Consider the following 16,830-nt stretch of genomic DNA (forward strand, 5'->3'; position numbering starts at 1 on the left):
AGTAGCAGAGCACTGACAAGGACAGGCTTTGCACTCCCACCATCTCTCAGGGAGGTAACATTGCAACATTCCAAGCGGACTACCCAAAAGTGTTTCTAGACATCTCACTACTTTACCTGCTTTACTCACTCTAAAAATACATATTTGAGGGGGGGGAATGTAGTGTGAGATTAACTTCTCGTATACTTACCAAAACCCAACATTATGCATGGACTCCATTTGAGTCCAGTTAGCCATATCAGACTTGACAAAAATTCTTTTTCCATCAGCATTATAAAAATAATGCTCAGGTTATTAAATTACTAGACATACTAGAGAAGTACCAAACATACCTGGGGAAATGGGGGTAAAAGCAGAGGGTGGGAAGAGTCTTTTTTTGTTTATTTTGTGTTTCCTTACCATCTTTCTGCTGTTTGCATTTCTGAAGTCTACCACAGCAGAAGTAGTCCCGAGCACACATTAAATAATTATACGGGGAATACCCATAAGCTGCCTTCAGGCAACTTTAACTTCTTTTTTTCACCACAGGTACAGCACAGGAGGGACCCATAAAATGGAAGATCCCCAGCTCTTGGTTCTTCAGGCAAGCAATAAACTTCCCCCGGCCGTGCACAGCATGAAGGCTTCTCTTCTTTCTTTCGACAAAAGGCTAAAACCTGTCTACATTTTTCTCCACTGATCCTTCACTAGGGGAAATGATTTTGGACAGCAGCATGGCCAGCTGCTCTTAATTATAAATCAGGTCTCCAGCATATGTGCACAGTACAAAGGGCCCCTCTAACAGTCGGGGAGATAAAGCTGTACAGGCGAGCCAGCCCTCCCAGGAGCAAACAGTGGCATATGAGTTGAAGGGGTTCAGTTCTGCACCCACAAAGCCAGCCCTTGATGAGCTCAGCTCCTGCACCCTCGTCAGTCCTTCCCACAGGAAATGCTTCCAAATTTAGAACTGCTGGAGGAGAGTTGGGCTCAAAACCTTCACTGCCTTACCATTTCCTTGCCAGCTTTTTGTTATTTGATTTTAAGACATTCATTAATACCCAGATTTGCTGGGGTTTTTCTTTTAAGCAAAAACAAACAGGCAAATATGGCCCAAGGACCAAATGCATCCCATGAAGTTCTACACTATGGCCTGAGGCCACTCTCTCCTACTCTCTCTCAACTCTTTCAAATATTGAAGGATTGCAGAAAGGCAGGAACCTCAGGAGAATATCTTGCCCAATCCCTTGCACCAACATACCAATCACAGCACTATTTCAGCAGAGAAGCAGCTGGTAATAACAGAGTCCAGGTTTTTCATCCATGGGTGCCTCAGGCACTAATACTCATGGTTCGGACTCCAGTCAATCAGATTGATTTACAGTAAGTGGTACTGAGGGCCATGGAACTCCCACTGGAGGTAACGGATTGCCTCAAAATCCTACCGCATCTTTAGATTTTTACATGTGGACTTACAAAAGAATTTAGTCAATGAGCTTAAGTTCACAGCTTAAATCACTTCTATTTTACTTTATGAACATTTTTTGCTTTATGACCATTTTCACTCCTTTTACTTTTCTTCTCCTCCAGTGGCTGATAAGTTTAAAAGTCTGTAACATTTTTAAGAGGAAGATTTTGATACCATCTATTGTACTCTGGTACACCTGTGTCTAAGTTCCAAATATTAGCAGGTATGTTTGTTATCCTTTTTATAAGTTGGGATTTCTTTCACCCTCTAGCCTTAGAAGCAGACATGAATGCAAACTTGAGGCACACTTCTTTTCGTTAGCAACATGGCCATGCAATGCCTACAGTCAAAAATTAAGCATACATTTAGATGAGGAACAAAATAAAGAAGGAAACTGCAGCAAAGAAGAGAGTGTAAGATGTAGGAGGAAAGATAGCCAAAGGGAAAAGGGCAGAGAACACCACAAGATGAAGAAAGGATGCGATACTCTTGATACCAAATAAGCATTCACAGCTAAATGGCAAGCAGAAAGCACTGACTACTGCAGCTGAGGTTCTAGCTTGCTAAGTAGTGTGTTCGCTCCATATGTCAAGCAAGCACCAACCTATGCCATCTGTTTCTTGTGTCTGTGGTAAAGGGAGCCAAAACGTACCTGATTTCTCACACCTGCTCTCAATCCCCTGTCCCTCCCCAGACAGAAAACACCTACAAAGAAAATAAAGCACTTCTCCTCGGGGGACATAAACCTCTGGAGCACGTGTGTGTCTGTGCTTATGTCTTGGGTAGCAAGGGGAAGAGTTCATCCCCCTGAATTGCATAACGTGCCAGAAAAATGTATGACATCTTCTAATAACTACAGGGCAGATTTTCCAAGTCAGGCATGTGCAACGAGGCTAGCCTAACTTAGGCATGCAAATAGCAGATGTGCATGCACAGATATCTGACCTGCACATGCACACACAGATAATTAGTATTTCAAAACTCTGATGGTACTGGGGCACAGGTTTATCTTCAAAAGTCGACTCTCACTTGTGGAATTTTACATGCTGATAGCATGGAAAAGATGTTCATTTATGTTATTCAGCTACAGTCTGGTATTCAGCTGGAATTCAACACAGTTACCTAAAGCAAAAATGACCTAATCTTTCAGAAGAAGTAGGAGCAATGTATGCTAAGGAAAAGATTTCAATCTCTAGCCACTGTATTAACAGCACTGCTGTTTATATGACATCCCACCTAAAAACAGTCGCAAGAATTATTATTGTTAGTATTTGAGAATTAGATCACAAAAGAGGGCAATTTAAATTACACACAAACTGTTTTATGAACATGCAGTGACAAGTAAGATTGCTATACATGGGCAAATATGAGAAGTGAAATGAAAGAGCATGAAAATAACAGAACTGAAACGCACAGTTGTACAAAGGGTGGATGAGTCCTTACATCTTTGGTCCTGCAATAGTTTGGCTGCCATTGGCTGATCTCACCAGAAACTGAGGAAAGCAAATAATGAAAAAAAAAAAAAGGGTAACAATGAAAGGATCCTCAAAGCTGCTGAGAAAGGAATAACAGATTTGGGCTCTGACCTGACAGAGTCATGGAGCCAAGGTCTTTTTGAAAATCTTTATTTAGAAATCTAAAGATGTGACCTGATTTCAAAAAGTACTGAGCACCTAAAAGATCCCACTGACTTCAGCATAAGTAACTGTAAGAACACAGCATATCCTTTCAATTGCTAGCAATTTCATGAAGTATGTTTGTCACCTATGAGATCAGTGGGATGTGTAGGTACTAAATATCTCACAAGATCAAGTCCATCTAGCCAGGAAATAAACCAATCACTACATTATATACCCTTTGTTTCTCAATGCAGATCAAAATAAAACCAAAATTACAACTTTGCTCAATGACTTGTGGTACTGACTTGTGAAGCTTTAATGCCATCTAATATATGAATAATCAATACATTTACACACACAACATGCATCCCTTAAACTCTCCACAGTAACCTTCATGCACTTTCATTGTTTGAACATTTTCTAAGGTTTTCCTTCATTAATATTGTAGGCTGTTCTGAATCTCAGGACTGCACAGCTCAGGTCAAGAGTTTTGGAACAGATAAATGAATGAGCAAATCCAGTTTGACTGAAATAAGAAAGTTATTTTTTCCCTGAAGGAGAACAATGTGGGCTCTTCTCAGATTCAGAAATATTTTCTGTAAGAATCCTAGACCACTTTTATTCTTTTTTTTGAATTTATGCACCTATACCATTTAAAACAAACATCCTGGTATATTCATATTCACCAATGGTTGCTGTTCTCAAGGGGAAGAAATCCATTGACAAAGCACTAACAAGATACTGTCATCCCAAAATGTAAGTCAGCTTGAATACTTAAATGGCCTGATACCATCTGACCACTCTGGGATCAGCCTTTTGTATTAAGCTGACACCTGTTACTGAACTTCCCTGTTCTATAAAACCTTTCTAATTCTGCACCACTGATCTGCTACAGAAAAGACTCCTGCCTCTTGTCTTAACAAAGCCTTGTGGTGGTGTGCTTCAATTAAAAGTTCGTAAGAAATGTAACACTTATTTTAAATGCTGCAAATACTCAAACAACCACAACTAGAATTGAACAGGCTCACCTGTACTGTACCCATGGCACATGGATGCCAGGGAGAAGCAGAGCCTCACATCCTGCATGACCAGGCTGAGCTCCAGCCACAACAACGGACGTGGTCACTTTAAGATTACTGTCCACTCTACTACTCTCAAAAGAACAATTTAATTCTAATAATCTTTGATTTATTCTTTCAAATTGCAACTATTATAAATTTTAATGCCTCTCTCTTATTTTGGTCAATTCCCAGATCCCTTCATAGACAAACATTTTAACCTTAAGGTAGTTCTTCTTACTGGAAAGAGCATTTACCACTCTTTTGCCATCTGTTCAAGTCTACCAACACACAGGATATATATTATTCAATGCTGAATTTGCTGACACAATAATCTCTGCAATTTGTAAGAACTTGAGAGAAGACTGAATACATAACTGTACCTTGATATCCAGTCTTGAAGTACAGACACAACTACTGAATGTGCCAGTACAAAGCTTTTTCTCATTCAGACAAATGCAAACTTCCGTCAAATTTCACCGCTAATAATGTTTAGGAATAATTCACATATTTTCAGAGAAAGGTACCTAACTAAGTAAAGATAGTTCTGCTTGCCAGCATCAAACTGTGACACAGGTATTTGAGAGCTGCCTCGTGTACGCTAATGAATGAAATCCCTTTTCATCATTTTGTTTTGCCATGATGTGTTTTCAAATAACAAATGCATTTATAGCCAAATACTATCTAGAGCCAAATACTGTCCTTAGCTCTTTGATACAAGCTACCCCTCACTTAAAGGTTGGCAAACTGACATATCTCCTACAATTTTAAAACTCTGTTTTCACACACACAAAAGAGATTGAGAATTTTTCCTACACTTTTAAAAGCAGCTGGTGAATGACATGCAGTGTACCCTCTCCTGCTACATGGAATCACAGAGTTACGAGCAATGCAATTAGTCAAAAGCATATATTCATTCTTATTTTCCATTATTCTGTAGGCAGAATAGGGTCTCCAAAATTTTCATTAGCATTATCAGCTAAAAATGATGGTACGCTGTCAAAGTTTAAATCACATTATTCTAGTATGTTTTTTTTCTTTTTCCCAGTATTCTCTTTTTGCTTATATTCCTGTATTGAAAAATAACTATATTAAATTATATAGTAAAGAAACTATCACAAACGTTTTGCCATTTTCACGGTTTGAGGCACCAGTGGTCTTAAACAAAAATACATGCCTTCAACCAAATCTTTGCTTTCCCAACTGAAAGAAAAATGATTGCTGGCAATACTTACAGTTTTTCTCCTATGAAGACATGTCACTGTAGCCATAGGTGAGGTTTGGCAAACAATATTGTTTGGCAGACAATATTGCATGTGGTTACAATCAAAAGTTTTATATACCCAAACTAACTTCTCTGTACTTTAATTACCTGAGTCCCTCCTGCACATGCAGGACATGGAATTTAAAAATAAATATATCAGTTTTTAAACAGAAAAATTATTAGGCTCGGACAATACTCCTGCTCTGTGAAACTCTATGCTGGGCCAATAAACTCCATGTTGTGCCTTGTAAAGCCAGTGTTAAGCTTACAGTAAGTAAACCCTTAATATAAAAAATGTGAAATACATATCAATCCTAGATGCAATTCTTAGCAGCCTACAGCTATTAGGGAAACACCTTCCAAATACATAATTTGGGATTTCAGTAGAAAATTAAGGACATTTTAGCATATGTATTTGATATGGGAATTAGTAGAGAAAGTATTTCAAAAACACTGCAGACATGGAAAAAAGGGCTGGTTTTGGTATCAAATACATATGATTTGGTTTATAAACCATCAGAAAGTTCACTGAAAGGCATTAAAGAGTTTGAATGCAGCAACTTAGAGTTTCCTGTATTTATATTATTACTCCTAATACTTCCCCACATTTATTTCCATTCCTCTGGACAAATTCTTTAGCTTTCAAAACCATCTAGCTGGAGTACCCAACAGTGATGTCCACAAGAAGTTATTTATTTGTTTGGGGTTTCTGTTGTGGGTTTTTTTAAAGGAGTTTTCCACTGCTTAGTTCCTTATTTCTGCTCTGAAACTCTTGCTGATCTGGATCTAACACTTGGAGAGCACCAGTTTTGCTTTCCAGTCTGAGCACAGTTAAGTGAAGTCTCCCTTTACAAACCTTTTTGTAGCTCAGCACAGCACATCAAAGCTGGAGCAAGAATCCAGCACTACTTTTATGCTGCTGAGCTTACAATAAAAATTTCAGAGAACAAATGTAATGTATGTAGAAACTTCAGGCCCTGTCAGAAGATGGCTTACCACTGTGTTTCAAAGCGTAACTGCACACAATACTCACTGAAACCTCTGCAATAAAATGCATTTATATGTACAAGCATTTACTATTAACAATATCTCTAGTAAACCTTTCCACAAATTTTCCTTCATTTCATGCAGATCCGTGTATGTAGCTTAACAAATGGAAGGGTAGAGGTTTTAATAGGCAAGATCTCAGACAGGAATCCCTATCACAAATTTTTTCAACCATGTAAACTGAGGCACTTCTAGGACAACAAAAAAATACAACTTTTGGGAGCCTGCACGTTTATACAGAACCATAGATTCAACCCCCCTGCAATGAGCAGGGACATCTTCAACTAGGCCAGGTTGCTCAAAGCCCCATCCAACCTGACCTGGAATGTTTCCAGGGATGGGGCAACCTGGGCACTCTGGGCAACCTGTTCCAGTGTTTTACCTCACTCATCATAAAAAATTTCTTCCTTACACCTAGTCTCAACATCCCCTCTTTTAGTTTAAAACCATCACCCCTTGTCTTTTTGAAGGGAAAATGCAGGAAGCTGGGAGGACAGCAGCCCCCTCTGTTGTAGTCAGGAACAGTGGTAAGGAGGGAGCATATCCATTCCAACCTCCGAGTTTATTCCCCTCTGCTTCCGTTTCAGTTTGCCCTAACAGATGTGTGAGGTGGGCCAGGAGGGAGAAACAGCGCAGAAGGCAGACTAATGAGAAAGCACCTTAGGACTACGAGAGCTGCACCTCCCCATGGCCAGATTGGGATCTATCCCTGGACTGGGGGCTTGGCATCATCTCACGTGAGCTCATCTGCAGCCCAGTTCATCTGACTCTAAAAATGCTACAGCTGACAAAGCTGTTTATGGTAAACAGCACAGAAGTGAAAGGAACTGATATTTTAACTGGTGGGCCACATTCTCGCCACATTCTACATCAGGTATGGGCATCCAAAATGCAAGATTCCACATACCTGCTAAAAGGAATAATACACATAAGCCCCATCAATTGCAAAGTCAAAAGAAGTTCTTCCACCTCTGCTTTTACAGCCTACTCACAAGGCTAAGTACAAAATCCTGCACTAAGGGACATCCTGTGGATTTGTAACATCTCTGGGGACAACATATTCACAGGCCAATGAGCACATTAAGTTCATCCATATGTAGGTTTTTTCCCATCTGTAGTGGATACAGTACAGATAATAATCTCAATTTAATAAGTAAACCAGATATAATTTGAAACTTTATAAATGCCACTCAACCCATGGCACTGATTGAGCCACTTTCACCATGATTAATTCCCTGAAAGCCCAGCACACAAGAGGACACCCAGCAGAGAACCACAGATGTGTGCCAAAAAAGGAGCTTGGAACCCTCCAGGAAGATCTTGAGCCATAACAGGTTTCCAGTGCTATACACTCTACTGCAAGAGCTCCTCAAAGGTGTCTGTGTACACCACACACACTTCTCTTCGGCTAAGCAGCAATTATCATCATCAGGGAAACCAAGGCCTCCGCCTCCATTGCTTGGGGTACAAAAACATGCACTGTATGTGGTAACTTTAGCTATTTTATATTTATTAAATTTTACTTGAAATGTTTATGTCTCAGAATAAAACCATACCAGCAGTGAGCACATGGATTCAGTAACAGGCTTCTGTTTCTGATGTCCTGCACAAGTCATTGTCCTTTAAAATGGGAATAATTACACTTCCTTCCTTGACAACTGCAATATAAAAATAAAACCATTAGCACACTGACAAGTCAAACTGTACAGTGATGAATGATTACCTGGATAAATACGTCAATTCTAGTAGGATGCTTCCCCCCTTTCACCATTCTTAGATGATGAAGAAAGGTAAGTAAGGAATCTCTCCAGGCTTTCCTTCTACCATTATTTCCTACCGCTCCTACCATTAATCTCTGCTCAAAACTAAGTGATTCCAGCTTTTTAATTTTTCTATATTGGAAGTCTTTCCACAGATCTAGTTACTTATAAAACATATTTTCATTTTTGCTATACAGCTATTTTGAAGCACACATTTATGTCTAAAACTTCTGTTTTACACCATTATCAGCACAGATCAGCAGGCTTCCTGCAGGAACATACCAATTAAACATAAACAACTGACGAACAGCATACATACACCCTCTGTTTCCTTTTCACATACGGCATTGCTGTGTATTTCACACACAGTTTGCCACATAAAGCCTTCTCAAATGCCATCCTTCCAGCAAAAGGTTGCTTATTTCACAAAATGCTCTGGTAATTACTTCGGTTTATATTCCAGCTATAACAAAATTAGTAGAAATTTCTCTCCCAGATTGGATAATCAAAATAACCAAGGGAAGTCTGAAATTATGACTATTTGAGGCCAACCAATGGACAAGGATGAAATCTGTGGTTTGTGAGTACTCCAGAGCAGCTCAAGGTTGCTTCGAAAATACAACACATTTCATGCTTCTTATTGAAATACTTTTTTTTCATATTCAATGCAGCAAGTCTCATGCTCGGTTTAATTTGGGGTTTTGTCAATTTAGGGTATCTTATGCACTGTTATTATTTATAGTTTCATCTATTTATTGAATAAATAAATTCAACTTCTACGAAGTTCATATCAGAAATCACTGAGGTTTTCATGAAGTACACTTGGAAAACATAGACTTTTATTTGAATTAAAACTTGAAAACCTGAAGACAGGAGCTATAAAACTGCTTTTCTATTTTCAGGAACTATTTGTGGATTTTCAAAAATCTGTATCCATTTTCTGTGGTTTTCATGCACACAATCCCTTAAAATAATCCCAGTGAAACAATCCTTCTTGATAGCATGCTACTGATACATATAAGGTCTACTCAGTTTCCACTTCAGAAACCACAGAACCATGTTTCTATTTTCTATTCCTGAATCAACTTAAGACTGAAGACTCATAAAAACCCGACTTCTTAATTTATTCATCAGCTCAAAGAAAAAAAGCTGGTGGTAGAATAATTAATAGTTGTTATATGTGACACACTATAAAAAGCTTGAATTCATGAGTACATAACACTTGAGTATACCAAAAATATGATCTGAATCATACCCCTTCCCAAATGCTGCAACAGGACAATGCACAACTACTGTTTTAAAACCTACTAGTTTAAAATACTGTAGAAAGATTGGCATTGGAAGCTCATAAACCAAGATGGGTGGTTAGTGTCCTGCTTCTGGCCCATCTGGAAAGCAGGTTGGATGAATGGAGGCTGTGCTGTGACAGCCATCTTCTTGTTTTGAAGCACCATCTTGTACCATCTGACATCAAACAATCTTCTTGACTATTCTTCTGCACTTTAGAGAAAATAGGCTCCTCCACAAAGTTTGGTCCTGTTGCATAACACTCACTTCAGATTTTTTTCACAGACTCAGTTATAACTCTGGAAGTTACAAGGCAAGTAAATTGTGACCAGGCCTTGACAGTAAAGGTTTCATCACCACAACAGAAAGAACAGACAACTGCCTCTCCAGAAAGTGTTTCACCTTCAGTGTCATCACACTTAAGAGTACCAGTAGGAATGGGTAGACTCTAGCTTCAAAGAGAAATAACTTCACTTGAGCCAAGAGGCTGCCTATTCATTTTGGGTTAAGCAGAATTCTAAAAAAGCAGCAGGAAAATTGCAGCATAAGGCATGTAACAATATAAAAACCAAGTTGTTACCTATTGCTTTTAACATTAATGATGAAGCAATGGCTTCACAGAATCATAGAATCATTAAGGTTGGAAAAGACCTCTAAGACCATCGAGTCAAACTATTAACCCAGCATCACCATGCTCACTACTAAACCATATCCCCAAGTGCCACATCCACATACCTTTAGAACACTTCCAGATTCCACCACTTCCCTGGCAGCCCGTTTCAAAGCCTGATCACCCTTTCGGTGAGAAAAAAATTTTAATACCAAATCTCAACTCCCACCTGGTGCAAATTGAGGGATTTTCCTCTTGTCCAATCACTTGTTACCCAGGAGAAAAGACTGATCTCCTCCTTACTACCATCTACTTTCAGGTAAGTCATAGAGAGCAATAAGGCCCCTCCTGAACCTCCTTTTCTCCAGGCTAAACAACCCCAGCTCTCTCAGCTGCTCCTCATGAGACTTGTGCTCCAGACTCTTCCCCCAGCTTTGCTGCCTCTGTGCTGTTCTCTGAAGATGCATCAGCAGCTCAATATCTTTCTTACTGTGAGGGGCCCAAAACTGAACACAGGATTCGAGGTGCAGCCTCACCAGTGCCGAGTACAGGGGGATGATCACCAGAAAAAACCAGAATTGTATTATGCCATTATGCTCCCATCTTTTCAATCAGGAACAGACAATCTCAGATATAGCTCCACTCACCACCACTCCTTGGGCCATCCAGGGAACAGTGCACCTGTCCAAGCCATGAGCAGCCACATTCCCCAGGAGAATGCCATGAGAAATGGTGTCAAGACTTTATGAAAGTTCAGCCAGACAACATCCACAGCCTTTCCCTCATCCACTAATTGGGTCACCTTATCACAGAAGGAGACCAGGTCGGTCAAGTAGGACCCGCTTTTCATGAACCCATGGTGGTTGGGCCTGATGCTGGGGCTGTCCTCAACATGCTGAGTGATGGTACTTTCCATACAAAGTGAGCAAGATACATGTCATGAAAATAAATTGCAAAAGAAATGTATGAAAATATAATTTTAATTTTATGGCTAAGAAAATTGTTCTAGCTGAAAGGTTAAAAAGTTATTTTGAGGTGGGCAAGGAAAGAGGCACTGCTCATAGAAATTAGCTGCTGCAGAGAGTGTCTAAATGGAAGAATTATCAATCCAGATCATGATGTGGCAGTTTCTAATGAGAAAGGCAGGATGCAAAAATAACATCTCAGTACAACTATTAAGCTGGAATAGATGCTGTTTACTGTATTAATGTTGCCTCTCCTGGTGTAAAAAAACAAAACCAGAATTGTAATAGGCCATCGCGCTCCCATCTTTTCAATTACAAAGATAGAACAATCTCAGATTCCAAAGCTAACTACAAATCAAAATTGTGTTATGTTATCTACTGAGACACAAATGGAAAATAAATACTGTTAACTGTCACTTTCCATTAGGTAACAGAAATTCAATTACATTTCAAACAAGCCTCCATGTCAACAGAATAAATCTGTTTCATAAATGAGCAGGTAACCATTTTTTATTCTAACTTCTCAAAGGGAAAAAATCAATTTTAATCACAATTGTTCATTTTTTCCCATATTAATGTTTTGGAGCAAAGTACATCATCTGACCTAATAAATACTATTGTATAGCACTTAGGTTTAGCAAAAAGGGGAGAGAAATGGTGTTATAAAGAATTATGAAATTCATCTGCTGAGACATTGTACTGTTTTGGCACTGAAGACTCACGTTGCCCAACCAACCTATGGACCACCAGCCTTCCTAGCCTTCTGACTGCACCTCAAGATCAGAAACCCAAGTAAGCATCAGTAACTACTGCATCAAGAGTTTATCACACTGTATCAGCCACTGTAAAAAGAAATGTGTTTTATCAGGAACCTTCAAGAGATCGAGGCAAATAGTAAAAAAGCTTTTCAGAAAGAAAGGGCCCCACTGTCCTCTTAGATAGAGACAAAAATATACATGGGCAGGATGAAACATTCTTCAGAAATATAGGACTTATGTGGATTCAACAGTATCTTCTCATTTGAGACACTTCCAGGGCAGGGATAGGAAATGAAGAAATCTGAAATCTATATTTCAAACCCTTTTGTAAATCTTTACAGCAGATCTTGGAAATAACAATCCTGTCTTACTTGCACAAGAGCCTCAGTTTGACAGAAGCCTGCCCTGACGCAGAGCAGAAGGAAGATTTGGCATCGCAGTCTTAAGCACCAGAACCACCTCTCTTTTCTAAACACAAGAGGCTAAAAAAACCAGCTTGATAAAAAGAGCAAGAGCACTGTGACTCCAACTTCACATCTTGTCCTCCCCGTGAAGACAAGAAGAACAAAGCCATCATTGCTTGATGTGGGAAAATACTGGCCCTGCACTGCCCTTCGATTCGGAGGGGAGGCCAGAGCAGCAATTCAAATGTGTTTGGCAGCCAGAGGTGCCCACAAACAGCATCAGTTGCAATAGACACAATGGACATTCTCAGCTACACAACTGCCAACCGGTCCAAGTGTCAAATTAGGTTAGAGAGCAAAGAAAAATATTCAATATTTATTTCTTTCTAAGGAAACTCACTGCGGAGCTCACAGAAGTCACAAAATACGTGTCTCCTGTAACACAGTGGAACTGGTTCAGGAAGTGAGATTAAGCCATTAAGTAGCAGTGGTCAGTGTGTAATTAAATTGGATCCCTCTTGGGGTCATCACATCAAGAGATAGTGCATTAAACTTGAAGGAGACGTTTGGTTTTTTTTCCTAAATGAGAAAATTAGGTTTAGAGCCTAAAGGGAAGAGCTAGGAAACCAAAATCCATAGAAATCTACTAAAAAATACCTTATTAGCATAATGGGAAACAGGTATAAATATTTTAAAAGTAAGTAAAAAGTCAAGAACAAAATAGTATCACTAAATAATAAAGCACAAAAAGAAAAAAAAGGTAATGAGAAGAGAAGCCAATAGGCAAATCAAAACTTCATCATACGAAGTATAAAACTTGAGATTACAAGGGTGAACAAAGTCCACAAAACAGTCAACTACACCATACAAGTAAGAGGTTCTGGAAACACAGCTTCCAGAAAGACCTCTGTGCCTATCAGGCCACTTGGGTATCAACAGCTGAGTTAAACAAAGCAATTGGCCAGGAAGCTAGAATTTTTCTTGGAATCACTATTCATCACAATTAATATTACTTGAAATGGGCAACTCTCTCCATCATATTGGTATTGTCAGAGACAGGATGATTTAGGAGGGTGAAATCTGACAAATTCAACTGTCTACTCTCCTCAGGACCAAGAGCTTTCCTCAGGTGCAAAATCTTTTGCAAATTTGACCCCACTTACAACCCATCTGTCATCATATGACTCTCACAGCAGAAACAGAGACAGTATTTGAAGGTCAAGCTGAAGAAAAAGATCCTGTTTTGAACGTTCCAATATCATATGCTTTGTATACTGCATGGAGTTTGGATTAATTTTTATCATTTCTAAGAATGTAAGAGCAGCTGGGCTGGTGCAGATCCAGGGTGAGCTCTTACCCGTTTTTTACTGTGTCCTCAGTGCTTAACATCTAGGGAAGCCAGAACTGAGCAAGAAGATATGATACTTCCTCCTTTCAAAAGTCCTCACCCCACTATGACTACTTCCAGTTGATGAAATATTCCGTTCTTGATTCTGTTTGCCTATTTTGTTACTCTCAACAGATCTGTCTTCTAATTACTTGCTCAGTATAACCTTGAACCATTGTAAACCTTTTGTGTCCAAAACCTCACCAAGTTTTCACAACAGATGCTCCTTCAACTGTATCTTTAGCCTAGCAGTTTCCAACCCCAAAGGTGGGCTACGAAACACTGAACAAGTGCTGAAACACCCAAGGATCAAGAGATTAGAGCTACTAACACAGCTGTATTATTTTTCCAACCTCAAGGATAAAGGCGAGAAGGCGTGCTCACTTCACCTAATTAGAGGTACACAATTTTTACTCTTCAATCAGAACGACCATTGGTTATTATCTACAACAGAAGCCATGAGTCACAAAACATATGGAGTGCAGCAGACTTCCTCAGGAGAAGAAAGGTGTCCTCATCCCATCAGGAGTGCCCTGAGAACTCATCCATAACAGTCTGAGCGAAGAAAAGAGAGAGGAAAGGAACATTATAGAGACTTTCTAGAAGCTTCTTTGTATTAATTTACTTAGAAAACTTGGACATGCAGTCATGAAAGTAAAATATTCTGGAGGGGTGGGGAAGACCTCCAAAGGAATTCAGAGAACCTAAGATTAGATTTTGGTCTCAAAGGCGACTTCACTTCATTGAGGACACCTTGGAGACCACCCCTGTTAGCTACCGTGAGTCTCTGTGAGTATTCACAGTGTGATCCAGTCATTTACAGGTGCATTGCTGCCACAGACTAATTAAATGATTGGAAATAGGAACAAGGAGGAAAAAATAACCAGTGCGGGAAGAAAGCATTTCCAAATGATCAATACTATGAAAGGCACAGTTATTCATATTTACTAATAACTGAAAGCTGACATGCTATAAGTAATAAAAATGCAAAATTTGCTGACTACAGAGAACTATTTAAAGTAGTCAAGACTAGAAAGGATTGTGAGGAACTCCAGAAGGACCTTTAAAAAACTAGGTAATTGGACAACCTGACAGCAGATGAAATTCACTGTGAAAAAAGTGCAGAGTAGGGTACACTAGAAGGAACAAATTTAAAGCCACTTGTACGTACTGATGGGTTCTGAATTAGTTATAACCTCTCAGGAAAAAAGACGCAAGATTCATCACGGGCACTTCAATGAAGACATTTGCTCAATACACATGAGGGGTCAAAAAAAGTGAACAGGATGCCATGATGTATTGAGAAGGGAATACAGAATATGAAAAATATTAATATACTGCCATTTATATTGCCATCACTGTAAATTAATGACATATACTCCCCTTGAATACATTACCTCTGTCAAGAAGGACATGAAAAAATAGTCCAAAGGACATCAAGGATAAAAACCTTCCTGCATCACAGGAGAAGAGGGTCTCTAAAGCAGTTGAAAAACAAAGTTTCCTAGTGGACAGATTATTCCACCGTCAATAATGTCAGCCTCCATCCTCTGAAGTAGTGCAGAATACCCAACAACAGAAACAAGACACCAGGCCACGAGGACGTGACCTTCGGTCACAGGGCAGTGCCTATGCTTTTAATTAGAATGTTTAAAAATAATTACCTAATTTTCAGGGAACACAGTAACAGAGGCAGGTGACTTCGTGACCATGGACACAGATAAGGCTGACGTACTCCATGCCTTCTTTGCCCCAATGTTCACCAAAATATCCCCCAGGCCTCAACACTGAGAAGCAGGGTTGGAGAAGGAGATGACCAGCAGTGGATGAGGACTGACTTGGGTATCTCAGGAGAACTCAGCCCATAGGTGTCCATGGGACCTGGCAGGCTGCATCCAAGGCTGCTCACAGCACTGGCTGCTGCCTTTGTAAGGGGTACCTTCGAAAGGAGCAGGACAGGTCCCCAAGAACTGGAAGAAGGCAAATCTTGCACCTGTCTTCAGACAGAACCAGCAGGAACATCCTGAAATTCAACAAAGACAAATGTCCCATCCTGCATTTGGGAAGGAGCACACAATACAGGCTGGGCCTGACTGGGAAGCAGCCTGGTGGGAAGCCTTAGTGTATACTGAGCTGAACTTGAGCCAGGGGCGTGCCTTGGCAGCAAAGGCTAACAGCTTCCTTGGCCTTGTGAATGGGACTATAGCCAGCAGAGAGAAGGAATGATCTCTCTACTCAGCACTCATCAGACCACATCCAAAACACCATGACTCTCATCCACAAATACAAGAAACACATCAATGAACTAAGGCCAGTTTCAGCAGAGAGTTTCAGTACTGGCTGGGGTCTGGAGTACCTGCCCTGTGAGAAGAGGCTGAAGGAACAAGGCATGTTCAGCTTGGAAAACAGATGGTTTTGAGGACATTTACCAACAGTCCCCTATGAGGATGAGGAGGGTCACTGAGGAGATGAAGTCAGGCTCTTCACAGCAGAGCAGGATGGGACAAAAGGCCTAAGGTGAAATAAGAGAGGTTCAGACTGGATATACAGTACAAAACATTCCCTGTAAGTACAGTCCAGCAATGGAATGGGCTGCCCTGAAAGGTTGTTTCATCTGTTGTTCAGAGGCTTTGAAGGTTCAACTGGGTCAGTACCTGAGCAACCTGCACTGACCTGGCCATTCTTCTGTGTAAGGTTGGACAAGAGATCTCCTGAAGACTTTTGCAGACCAAATTATCCTATGATTCTCCACCTTGGAAGTGTTCAGAAAGCAAGCAGATGTGGCACTTGGAGACATGGTTTAGTGGTAAACATGGAAGTGCTGTGTTAACAGCTGGACTCCATCTTGGAGGTCTTTTCCAACCTTAAGTATTGTATGATTCTAAGTAGTTCTTTTTCTATCACTATTACAACATGGTGAAGGAGCGCATTCATAGCACCCAAGTACTTGGAAACCCAAGGAAATTACATTTCTATACAGCACCAAACCTTATGGATTTCAAACAACAGTTGCCAGCAGAGCTCTGGACAGGCTATTTCCCCTCCTCAAGTTCCCATCTGTTCTCTTCCATCTACTTCAGTTTTATATGGCCCCCATTAACCACAGCATCTCAACATCATCTTGTTTCACTGCATCAGAACCATGATTATCTTTACGATGAAGAAATGAGTAAATTCACTGCCATGTGTTATTGCTTGCTTTCCCTCACTTTTCTTGCTGTGGATCA

General features: G+C 40.0%; 1 protein-coding gene and 1 long non-coding RNA gene across 2 annotated transcripts in view; both read right to left on the minus strand.

Annotated features, from left to right (window-relative positions):
• The window catches only part of PPARGC1A (PPARG coactivator 1 alpha), a 368,606-nt gene that overhangs the window by 278,513 nt on the left and 73,263 nt on the right, over positions 1–16,830 (minus strand). The gene's annotated exons all lie outside the window — the stretch shown is intronic.
• LOC120322916 overlaps positions 7,922–16,830 on the minus strand; it is a 58,462-nt gene continuing 49,553 nt past the window's right edge. Inside the window, exon 3 of the long non-coding RNA XR_005562883.1 lies at positions 7,922–8,090. This is a non-coding gene — a long non-coding RNA (uncharacterized LOC120322916). The remainder of the gene's footprint in view (positions 8,091–16,830) is intronic.

This window comes from Pipra filicauda, unplaced genomic scaffold (genome assembly GCF_003945595.2).
Source record: "Pipra filicauda isolate LSUMZ 115617 unplaced genomic scaffold, ASM394559v2 scaffold169_size1572857_pilon, whole genome shotgun sequence".
Taxonomy (NCBI): Eukaryota; Metazoa; Chordata; class Aves; order Passeriformes; family Pipridae; genus Pipra; species Pipra filicauda.